General features: G+C 41.2%; 1 pseudogene; it reads left to right on the forward strand.

Annotated features, from left to right (window-relative positions):
• Positions 1-551: 551 nt before the first annotated feature.
• Positions 552-1,400, forward strand: LOC138143278 (trafficking protein particle complex subunit 4 pseudogene; annotated as a pseudogene).
• Positions 1,401-12,046: the final 10,646 nt, after the last annotated feature.

Here is a 12,046-nt window from a genome sequence, read left to right on the forward strand (position 1 = left end):
TTATGAAACTTTTCTCAGTATGTGAATAGTTGAAGGGAGTATAAATGTGTATATATACATATATATATATATGTATACATACATATATGTCTATATAAGAGGATATATGAGTGTGTGAATACATATGTGAGTTTGTGTGTATATGTGTATAGGTATAAATAGACAGAGGGCACAGGACCAATTGAATAGGAAGGGATGATACTTAAAAGGTGAAATTGAGAGGTGAGAGAGGAATATAATGAAAGGAGATGGGGAGAGACAGAATGGGATAAATTTTCTCATTTAGAAGAGGTAAGGGAAAACTGTTACAATAATGGGTAAGAACAGGAAGACAAAAGGGAATGGGTCAACCTTAATCTCATTGAATTTGGCTTAGGGAGGAAATGACATGCACACTAAATAGGGTATCTCACCCTACAGGAGATTAGGGGGGAAGGGGATGAGAGGAGGGATGATGGAGGGGAAGGCAGGTTGGGGGTTTAGGAAAGTTTGAAGCACACACTTTTGAAAAGGGACAGGTTTGAGAAATCGGATTTGTTCCGGTAGAAGGGATGGCAGGTTTTGGGCTTGTTGCCTCTGGGGTCGGCTTCGGTCCTGGAGGTGGTGGGAGTGTGTCGGCTGACCCAAGCCTTGCTTTTGCAGTGGGCCACGCGGTTCTCTCCATCAATGGCGTGGATGTGAATGGCAAGTATACTGCGGGTGGGAAAGAGGTGCTGGAGTACCTGAGCAACCCTGCCAACTACCCCGTGTCCATCCGCTTCGGCCGACCCCGTCTCACCTCCGATGAGAAGCTGATGCTGGCCTCCATGTTCCACTTGCTGTTTGCCATTGGCTCCCAGCTGTCTCCCGAGCTGGGGAGTTCAGGCATCGAGATGCTCGAGACAGACACCTTCAAATTCCACTGCTTCCTGACACTAACAGGCATCAAGTTCGTAGTACTGGCAGATCCTCGACAGGGTGGGATTGATTCTCTCTTGTGAAAAATCTATGAGATTTACTCAGACTTTGCCCTCAAGAATCCGTTCTACTCTTTAGCGATGCCCATCAGGTGTGAACTGTTTGACCAGAATCTGAAGCTAGCCCTGGAAGTGGCTGAGAAGGCTGGGACTTTTGGGCCAGGGTCATAGGCCCTCCAGCAAAGACCAGAGCTTGAGACAGACTCAGCCATTTTACTAGGATGGAGATCCAAATTCCCATGTTAGAGCACATCAAGAAGAGTGGAGTCTGAGCAAGAGAGGGTTAGTGTGGTACTTTCAAGAACCAACTATTCAATGTACTATCTTCTCTTCCCTGTATATAATGGTCATACCTCCCCAATGTTGTTCAGATCTATTTATGAAAGGAGTGAAACCTAATTGAAAATACTGTAATAAACATTCCTGTGGGAAAAAAAAAGAAAAGGGACAGGGTTAAAGAGAATAGAACAAGAGGGGGGTTGGGATAGGATGGAGGGAAATATAGTCAGTCTTTCACAATGTTTTGTGTAGCTACACGTGTACAACCTATATTGAATTGCTTATCTTCCCAGTAAGGGTGGGTGACAAGGGAGGAAAGGAAAGAATCTGAAATTCAAAGTTTTAAAATCAAATGTTTAAAATAAATATATATATATATATATATATATATATATGTGTGTGTGTGTGTGTGTGTGTGTGTATATATATATATGTAGATGACATAATGGTATACCTAGAGAACCCTAAAGGAACAATAAAAAAAAACTAATTGGAATGATTAACAACTTTTTTTTACAGTAGCAAGATATAAAATAAATCCATAGAAATCATCAGCATTTCTATATACTACCAACAAAACCCAGCAGGAAGAGATAGAAAGAGAAAACAACTGCAAATATAAAATACTTGAGAATCTAAGTGACAAGAAAAAACCAAGACTATATGGACCTAATGACAAAACACTTTTCATACAAATAAAGACAAATATAAACAATTAGAGAAATATTCATCTGTCATAGGTTTTTTTCTTGTTGTTCAGTTATTTTAGTCATGTTTGATTCTTCATGACCCTATTTGGAGTTTTCTTGGTGAAGAAACTAGCGAGTCTTGCCATTTCCTTTCCAGCTCATTTTACAGAAGAGGAAACTAAAACAAACAGGGTTAAATAACTTGCCCAGGATCAGATAGCTAGTAAGTATCTGAGGCTGGATTTAAACTCAAGTCTTCCTGACTTTAGGTATGATCCTTTATCCACTGCATCACCTTGCCTGTCCCTGCTCATAGGTTGGCCAAGTCAATATAATAAAAATGACAATTCCACCTAAATTAATGTACTCATTCAGTGTCATACTAATCAAACTACCAAGGAATTATTTTATAGAGGTAGAAAAAATAAAAACAAAGTTCATCTAGTAGAACAAAGGGTCAAAGAATATTAAGGGAATAATTTTTTAATATCAAGGAAGGTTACCCAGAAGTCCCTAATTTCATACTGTATTACATAGCAGTAATCATGAAAATAATGTAGTGCTGACTAAATTTTTCTAATAAAGGTCCCATTTTATGTATGTGTGGATTTATGTGTGTCTATAGAGACATACATACACATTATATATGGAGAGATATCTACATCTATGTATCTGTGTATCAGAGAAACATGGGAAGACTTATATGAAAAGAGTAAAGTGTGCAGAACAAAGACAACAGTTTATACAGTAAAAACATTATAAGGACAGACTACTTTAAAAGACCTAACAACTCAGATCAATGCAATGACCAACCATAATTCTGGAGGGCAGATGATGAACCATGCTACTTACCTGTTAACAGAGAGGTAATTGACTCCAGATACCTTCAAACTTTCTCAACATCAGGGTCTTTTCCAATGAATGCTGTATTCTCATTATGAGGCAGACATCCCATGAGATGCAGTACTCTGCTACAGGATTCCTAGCAGATGTTCACCCAGAATCTTTTTTAAAACCTCAAGGACTCAAAGAGAACAAACTGCATCAATGGGCAAACCATTTTAGTTGGGGCAGTTCCAATGATGAGAATTCTTCCTCACAAAAGAGCTAAAATCTCTTTTGGTCTAATATCCCATCCCTATCTGGAACTATGCAAATGGTATATTCTTTTTCTTTTCTTTTACCTTCTTTTTTCTCTTCCTTCCTTCTTCCTTTTCTTCTTTCCTCCCTTTTTAACTTTTTTCTTTCTACTTTTCTTTCTGTTCCTTTTTTATTTCTTGCATCTTCCTTCTCTTTCTCTTTTCCTACTTCTTCCCTTCCTCTCCCCTTCCTTTTTCTTTTTCTCTATTTCTCTCTCTTTCTCTCTTTTCCCCTTCTTCCCCCTTCACTCTCTTCTTTTTGTTCCTTTCTTCCTTCCTCTATTTTCCTTCCTTTTTTGATTTCTTTCTGGCTCTTTTCTCTCTATCTCCTTCTTGCTTACTTTTTCTTTTCTTCTTTCTTTCCACATAATGAGAAAACAGGATTCACTGGAAAAGACCCTGATTTTGGGAAAGATTGAAGGCAAAAGGAAAAGGGAATGGCAGAGGATGAGATGGATAGAGAGTATCATAGATATAATTAACATGAACTTGGACAGAGTTCAAGAGATAGTAGAGATTGGAAGCATCTCTAGTTCTATGGTCCATGGGGTCACTCAGAGTTGAAGAGGACTGATTAATTGAAAAACAATGAGTTCAAATCCAGCTGCAGACACTTACTATCTGAGTGACCTTTGGCCAATCACTTAAACTCTGGCTTACTTCAGTTTCCTCATCTACAGAATGTGGATAATGATAGTAACTAATAACTCCCAGTGTTGTTGGGAGGATAAAATGAAGTATTTGTAAAGTATTACATAAATATCAGCTAAAATGATTAATTATTATACTCTATCCATCTGCTTCACTCTTCAAATATTGTTGGTTTAGGAATGTCATTATGGGAGGTTGAAAACAAAATCTTCCTCCCTGTTATGCTTAAGGGCTAGAGTCATGCTGGGTTTACTCCTTATCAAATATTGGTTTCATAAATGATCATCAGAAATAGCAACCAGTGAATAAATGTATTTTTCCAAGGAAACAGCAAGCAGATATTGACAGATTTATAAGGATTGGAATATGCATGAAAATATACAAGAGAGAATGCAATCTCCAGCTGGCAATGAGATATCTTAGCTTGAACCAAGAGAGGGATTCTGTCTGCCCTAAGTCTTTAGAGCGGCAACCTAAAAATCAGGAACATTTTGATAGGCCAGCTTCACACACATGTCTACAGCTTTCAAAGTCTATTTTTTTCTTACAATCTCTTTTGGCATCACTTGTTTTTCCCTTCAGAAGATCTGGCCTTTCTCTCCCCTTCCCACAGGTTCCCAGTGTCATATCAATATTCTGTCCATCAATTAAGAGTCCTATTTCTCCTTCAGCAAATGTAGCAGTGCACAAAGCACCCCAGATGTCACTGGAAGCCTGATAACATGTAGGGAGGAATAAAAGAAATAGGCATTTATTTAAATAATTACTGTGTTCCAGGTACTGTGCTAAACAGATACAGATACAAACAAAATGAACAATAGTCCTTGCCCTTAAGGAGCTTACATCCTTACTGAGGAGGACAACACAGAAAAGGCAGCCAGAAAGTAGAAACAGAGGAAATAGAATGTGTCCAGTGCAGAGCAAGGTTTTGAAATTCAAAGAGAAATGGGGCCAGATGGAGAATGAAAGCAGGTAGGTTTGGTCCTTTCCACAAAAATAGAAGCTCCAGCAGGAATTCACCAATGAGAGAAAGGGGCTGGTCTTGAATATTCTGGGATAAGCATGTGGGGGTTGTAGGTTATTTCGGAGAAAGGAGGTCACAGAGCTTAAGGGAAGTTCCAGGATAAGCCAACAGTAAAGAAGGCATGATTCTACAATACAGAAGTTAGGAACCAGGCCAAGAGGAAAAAGGGTACATAATATATTTTCTAGGAATCTTGGCCAAATATCCATATCATTGAAAAAAATCAACTGCCTAAAATAACTAAAATTGTCATGAACTAAAAAATTCTTGATTTCGGGAGTAGAAGCATGACCCTCCCTAGGCTCTGGCTCCCACCCTCCCCAATCCATGTAAAAAGGGGACTCTAAACAAATTTTGGAGCTGCAGAACCCACAAAATGACACAGGGAAGCTAACCTCCTGCTGAGGACAGCCTGGCAGGCCAGCAGCCGAGCCCAGCACCACGCTTTACCCCCAGGGTGGGCCTGACCAGCCGCCAGACAGAGGGACTCCAGATCAGCAGCAGCTGTGGCTGTTTCCAGATTTATCAATACATAGATGCGGACAAGGTGAGAGTCCAGTGCAGTCTGGACTTTGGGACCCAGTAAGTGGGAGTGCGTGGCTTTTACCCCCGGGGCGAGAAACTGCTGAGACACCTGCACAGCCTGCCAGCACCAAGTGGCGGCTTCAGCTCCTGGCCTGCAGAGTGTAGGGGGACCAAGCACCAGTCTGAGGGGTAATCTCTCTTGCTTTAACCTGCTTGGATCTGGATTGCAGTCTAGGGTGGAGGTCCTGGGGTGTGCGTTCAGCTTGCCAGAGCGTGTGGAGACCTCAGAGAGGGCACCCATCTAATACCTCCGGCAGCTGAGAAAACCCCAGCGTTTGGGACAAAAACTCCCCTGTCTGGTGGCAGAGTCCTACTGTGGCAAAAAGCCCAAAAGTCAAGTAATAGAGTGGCAAAATGAGCAGGCAAAGGAAACAAAGCAGACAGAAGATTCCAACATTACACTCCTATTTTGGGGATAAGAAGGAGCAAGGCATGGAACAGGAGGAAATCAGTAAAGTCAGAACTCCTGCACCAAAAGCTTCAAAGGAAAATACAAGCTGGTTACAGGCCATAGAGGACCTTAAGAAGCAGATAAGAGAAGTGGAGGAAAAATTGGGAAGAGAAATGAGAACAATGCAAGAAAATTATGAAATGAGAGTCAACAGCCTGACTGAAGAAAATAATACCTTAAAAAACAGACTGACTCAAATGGCAAAGGAGGCTCAAAAAGGCAATGAGGAGAAGAATGCCTTAAAAAGTCGAATTTGCCAGATGGAAAAAGAATCTCAAAAGCTCACTGAGGAGAATCATTGCTTCAGAATTAGATTGGAGCAAATGGAAGCTAATGACTTTATGAGAAATCAATATGCTGTTAAACAGATCCAAACAAATGAAAGAATAGAAGGCAATCTGAAATATCTCATGGGAAAAACCACTGACCTGGAAAATAGATCCAGGAGAGATAATTTAAAAATTATTGGACTGCCTGAGAGCCATGACCAAAGTAAGAGCCTGGAAAGCATCCTCCAGGAAGTTCTCAAAGAAAACTGCCCTGATGTTTTAGAACGAGAGGGCAATATAGAGTTTGAAAGAATCCACTGATCACCTCCTGAAAAAGATCCCAAAAAGAAAACTCCTAGGAATATTATAGCCAGGTTCCAGAATTCCCAGATTAAGGAGAGAATATTACAAGTAGCCAGGAAGAAACAATTTGAATATTGTGGAAACACAATCAGGATAACCCAGGATCTGGCAGCTTCTACACTGAGGGATCGAAGGGCCTGGAATGTGATATTCCGGAGGTCAAGGGAGCTGGGATTAAAACCAAGAGTCACCTACCCAGCAAAACTGAGTATCGTGTTTCAGGGGAAAATATGGTCATTCAGTAGAATACAGGACTTTCAAGCATTCTTGCTGAAAAAACCAGAGTTGAATAGAAAATTTGACATTCAGATACAAGAAGCAAGAGAAGCATGAGAAGATAAACAGGGAAAAGAAATCATAAGGAACTTATCAAAGTTGAACTTTTTTTTTTAAGCAATCGGGGTTGAGTGGCTTGCTCGGGGTTGCTAAGCCGGTTGTTGTTTCTGGGTGTGGTGCTGGGTGTCTGGGCCTGGATTTGATCCGGGTCATCCCGGCACTGGGGCCGGTGCTCTTGCACGCTGAGCCACCTGGCCAAAGTTGAACTATTAATATTCCTACATGGAAAAACAATAATTGTAACTTATGAAACTTTTCTCAGTAGTTGAAGGGATTAGAAATATATATGTATGTGTGTATATATATATATATATATATGTATGTATATATATATATATATTTGTCTTTATATGAGGGTATGCAGGCATATGAATACATATGTGAATGTGTGTATATACGTTTACAGGTATATATAGATAGAGGGCATGGGACCAATTTAACAGGAAGGGATGATACTTAAAAGGTGAAATTAAGAGGTGAGAGGAATATAATGAGAGGAGATGGGGAGAGAAAGAGTGGGGCAAACTATCTCATACAGAAGAGGCAAGGGAAAATGGTTACAATGGAGGGGAAGAATAGGAAGGCAAAAGGGAATGGGTCAACCTTATTCCTATTGAATATGGCTTGAGGAGGGAGGGAAATACACACTAAATAGGGGATCTCACCCTCCAGGAGAATAGGGGGGGAAGGGGATGTGAGGGGGGATGATGGAAGGGAGGGCAGGCTGGGGGGGAGGGAAGTTGGAAGCACCCACTTTTGAAAAGGGACAAGATCAAAGTAGAGAATAGAACAAGTGGGAGGTGGGATAGAAGGGAGGGAAATATAGTCAGTCTTTTACAATATATCTACTATGTCATTGTTTTGCATTAGCTGCACATGTACAACCTATACAGAACTGCTTGTCTCCCCAGTGGGGGTGGGTGGCAGGGGGAGAAGGGAATGAATCTGGAATTGAAAGTTTTAAAATCAAATATTCAAATATTAAAAAAAAAGAAAAAAGAAAAAAAATTCTTGATTTCATCTCTACTGCTCTTCTCTCAAGTCTCTTATCATATTGCCAATCTTGCAATGTCAAATTTTATCCTTGGATTACCCATGTTCCATTACTTTTACTCTTACTCACATGCTGATGAATGAAGCTTGAGAAAAATTGTAAGATCAGGCTGACAAGGTCCATTATAAATTTATGTTACAAAATCTCAATTGAGCCCTTCCTCATTAAACAATACAATCCTTTTATACCTCCCTAATCAATTCACTGCTCTAGTGACTGTGGTGGTTTTCCAAACATTTGCATCCCTCCTGAAATCTCCCATGGCTACCCTTCTCAGCTAAGAATCTTGCCTCATGTTTCACTGAAAGAACTGAGACTACTTATCACTCTTCTCCTTCCTCCTCATCTTAGATCACTCAAATGCCTTCTGCCACAATCTCTTGCTTCACCCCATCTCACATGAACAATTGAAGTTTCTTATAAAGGCAAATCCTTTACAATCTGTTTCTATACTCATCTTTTGTAAGCGGCTGTGACCTTTCCTGACCTTAGGGCCAGCCTTAGGTTGTATTCTCAGGAGGGATTGAAGAGACCAGAGATGAGAGAGAGAAACGAACTGGTGTTTATTCGAAGATGGTGGGCAGCCACGAAAAAGAAAGCTGGCTCCTTATATACTTTTAAAGAGAGCATGGTTCAGGCATGAATACCTTGTGCATGGGGAATGTGAACCAATGGAGGGGGGGCCAAACCAGCCATGTCAGCTGCTGCTCTTCAAACGAGCGGTCTTGTGAGAGATGTCCTTGTGAGCCAGCAACTGGACTGTGACCCTCAGCACCTCCTCATCTCCCATGGGCATTGAGCCGCCTCTGAACCAAGAGGCCCCGAGGTAGTTCCTAATTTCCCATGAGACAAGAGGCTCTTGGAACTCACATTGTCCTGTCCAATTTCCCCCCATTTTTTTTGGAGTATCAGCCAGAATCATTTCTAAGTTATTATAAAACATTTTAGCCAAGTAGAGGAGAGCCACAAAACAATAATGTGCCCACGGCTATTTCATCTCCCAGGGCGACCATGACTTTGGTGAGATCCCTCAATATTTTACACACATTCTTAGCCAGGTCCTCCACAAATTGGATCTGGAAAAGTTGGTTTTGTTTAGTTGATACAGAAATAAGAGAAATAGAGGAGGTTATAAAATTGTCCTATATCTGCCATCACCTTCCACAGTCCTATCCAAAAGTGGCCCTTCTGGGGTACCCACATGGGTAGAGGAACACAGTCATAACTGGTGTGGTTTGTCAGGTGCCAAGATTGGAGCTCACTGTGCTTTGCCATTGCAAGTCTTCCAGTGAGTGGCAGGAGTCTCTAAAGGAGTGGACTTACAAGCTGGGCATCCCCCCGCCCCCGCACACTGGGGAACAGAGGAAATACAGGGTGCCCCCTGTACCCTAAACATTCTGTAAGCCCCTTTCAGGTCAATGACCTCCTCCCCCCAAGCTACCACCCTCGGCCAGGGTGGCTCCAACAACAGCGGGCCATCTGTGTTGTTTCACGTGAGCAGGTGGTGAGATGGTGAGCTTGGTGAAGGCAGCATCCAGCAGCAACATCCCTTGGTGATTCGTCTTGCATGGTCTCCGCTGTCATTGGGACAGGCGCCTCCTCTTTCTCTTTCATGTCACTGATAACTCAGATAGCTTTTGCAGGAACTCACTGGGGACCTCGACCCGTGGAAATACAAGCATACCCTGGCCCCCCAGGTTATAAGGATATAGGTGCCCTCCCAATTACCAGCAGATGTTCTCCACATAACCTGTCTTTGTTTTTCATTATTGTACCATTTTGAGTTTGTGTTTTTGATTCCCTCTGAGCTTTTTCATAAAAGGGGTCAAATCAGTTGAATCAGATTTTAGGTAATTTAATTGTCTTATACATCTGTCTCCCCATTTTTGTTTTTTGAGATAGTTTTTTTTTTTTATCTTATCAAGTACAAGGGTTTTTCTCCTCTCCTCATGGCTGCAGAGCTTGATAGTGGATGTAGGGGTATGAATTGGACAAGTCTACCTGTTTGCTTAAAGGTATGGGCTTCAGGGTGCCTCAGGGCTGTTGCTAGTGGGGTCCTTGAAAACTTCGGTGTGTTTCCTCCCTTTTGCCAAATTGGGTAGATAAATTAAGTTCCTTATTAATCTTTAGCACTCTCTTTTAGCCTAATCTGGAACAAGAGGCTTTAATGAATTTTTGTAAAAATGTTTTCAGCCAATTTTAATTTGTATTTTAGTGTTATATTTTTTTTTTTTTAATTTCTTAGAGAGTGAAAAGCTTTCAACCTGCCAGTTAGAGGGATTGGGACTCTGGAAAAATCCCAGAGGCATGTCTTTGTCCCATTTCCCTGAAAACTGGGGAGCCTGAAGTTTTCAACTTTTAAATGTTTCTTATCAGATCTCAGCATCAAGTTAGGAGTGACACTAATTCACTTTTTACATTCCCTAAAATGACCAGAATAAGTTCAAATTGACTTTTAGTAGCATTCTAATACACAAAATTTTTTCTCTAATAGGTGAGGCAGGAAAGGGTGAAATGCTAGTCTGTTTGCCTCTTTGATCTGAGGGAAAAAGTCCCTTATCTTATCTCCTTGTCGGCACCCAACTTGGCCAGAGTAGAGTGTGAGAGAGAGAGATCATTAAGCTTTTAAAAACCTTGAACCTATTCACGGAAAATTTTTCGGTAGTCCAGCTGCATTTTAAATCTTACAGAATGACAAATTACTCTCACTCATTCCCACAAAGACACATAAACAAAACAGAGATACAGAAAATAACAGAATGGATCCAAAAGCTTACAGAAATAGTAGGAGATCTCCTGAAAAAATTAAACAGTTGCTGGCTCTCCAGGTAGTAACGGAAGCCAGGTAAGACTTACTTAATAATATTAGAGACAGCTGTATCATCCTGAGATGTTTTGAGCCTCCTTTGGCACTTTCCTTTCTGATGTTAAACATATTATTAACACATTTCATAGAAAAAAAGGCAGAAATGGTGAAATACTGGAGTCCTTTTTCCATAAATCTCTCACTCCTCTGTCTCTTGGCTGGTTCCCAATTTTCTTTTCCTATTCTTTTTAACAGTCTTAGATAATATTCTCTGTCTCCACCTTTACTCCGCACCTTCTCCTGACAGCCTTTTACAGAGACCAGGCTCATATGCTTATTGTTTCTAGTCCCTCATCTACCACTTAGCTTGGTGACTCTTTTAGGCCTAAAACTGTTAAAAGCTTCTCCCTAGAGGTCCCAGTCCGTATTTAGCCTAAAGGGTGAACTTTATGCGCCAAATCACTGAATGTTTTGCTGTGTTTAAGCTGCACTGTTACTCTTTGTTTCTGTCTCTTCTACATGCAATGGGTATTCTAATAAGACTCCTTGAGCAATGGGGCTGCCTTTATCTATGAATGTCTCCTCACTGTCTATATTAATGAATAATATAGCCTTTGGAATTTTCTTATATATCTTTATCACCAGGACAGCCAAGGAATAAGTGGTAGCAGGAGAAATGAGCATGAAAGGAACATGAATGTTAGTTCCTGCCACACCTCAGGCAGGGTGTGGGAGGTCGGTCACACCCTCCTCCTGCTCCTTGAATCTCTCGTGTCCCACAATCCTTCTTGAAATGTCCTGGCTTCCCGAATTTGAAGCAGTTTCCTTTAACCTTTCCTGTAGGTGTTGCTACCAAGGTGGACAACAGCTCAGCTTGATACACCTGTGAGCCCACTTTCTCACATCGTTGTATCATTTCTTCTATAGAAGCATCTTTCCTAAGCCCCATCATAGCCCTTTTACAATCGGCATTGGCATTTTTCCTCAATAAAGTTTTTAGCATTTCCTCTGTACCCTCTACTTCACCCACAGCACGTGCCACTGCCTTCTGCATTCTGGCCACAAAGTCTACAAAATCCTCATTGGCCTTTTGTTTTATCTGTGTGAAGCTCTTTCGCAACCGGAATTCTGCTCCCAGGCTGACGGGCACACCGAGAAATATTCAAATAAGCTTCCTCAGTGAAACCTAGCTGCTGAGCAGTGTCAGCATGAGGGCCTGTGCCAGTCAGTTGTTGGAAAAAAAGTTGCATGTTAGGCCCTGGAGCTAACCAGGAGGCAAACAGCCTACATTGTTCAGTAAATTCTGCCATCCAGAACACTGCTTGTCCCGGTGTCAGTATCACCCTCTCCAGGGCTTTCCAGTCATTAGGGCACAAAATGCTCATAGATAAATTCTCTAGTTGACATAATACAAATGTTGCAGTGGGGTTATACTTAGTGACAG

This window comes from Petaurus breviceps, unplaced genomic scaffold, assembly GCF_028583685.1.
Source record: "Petaurus breviceps papuanus isolate PSGF00001 unplaced genomic scaffold, PetGlider_PUasm1.0 90633, whole genome shotgun sequence".
Classification (NCBI taxonomy): Eukaryota; Metazoa; Chordata; class Mammalia; order Diprotodontia; family Petauridae; genus Petaurus; species Petaurus breviceps.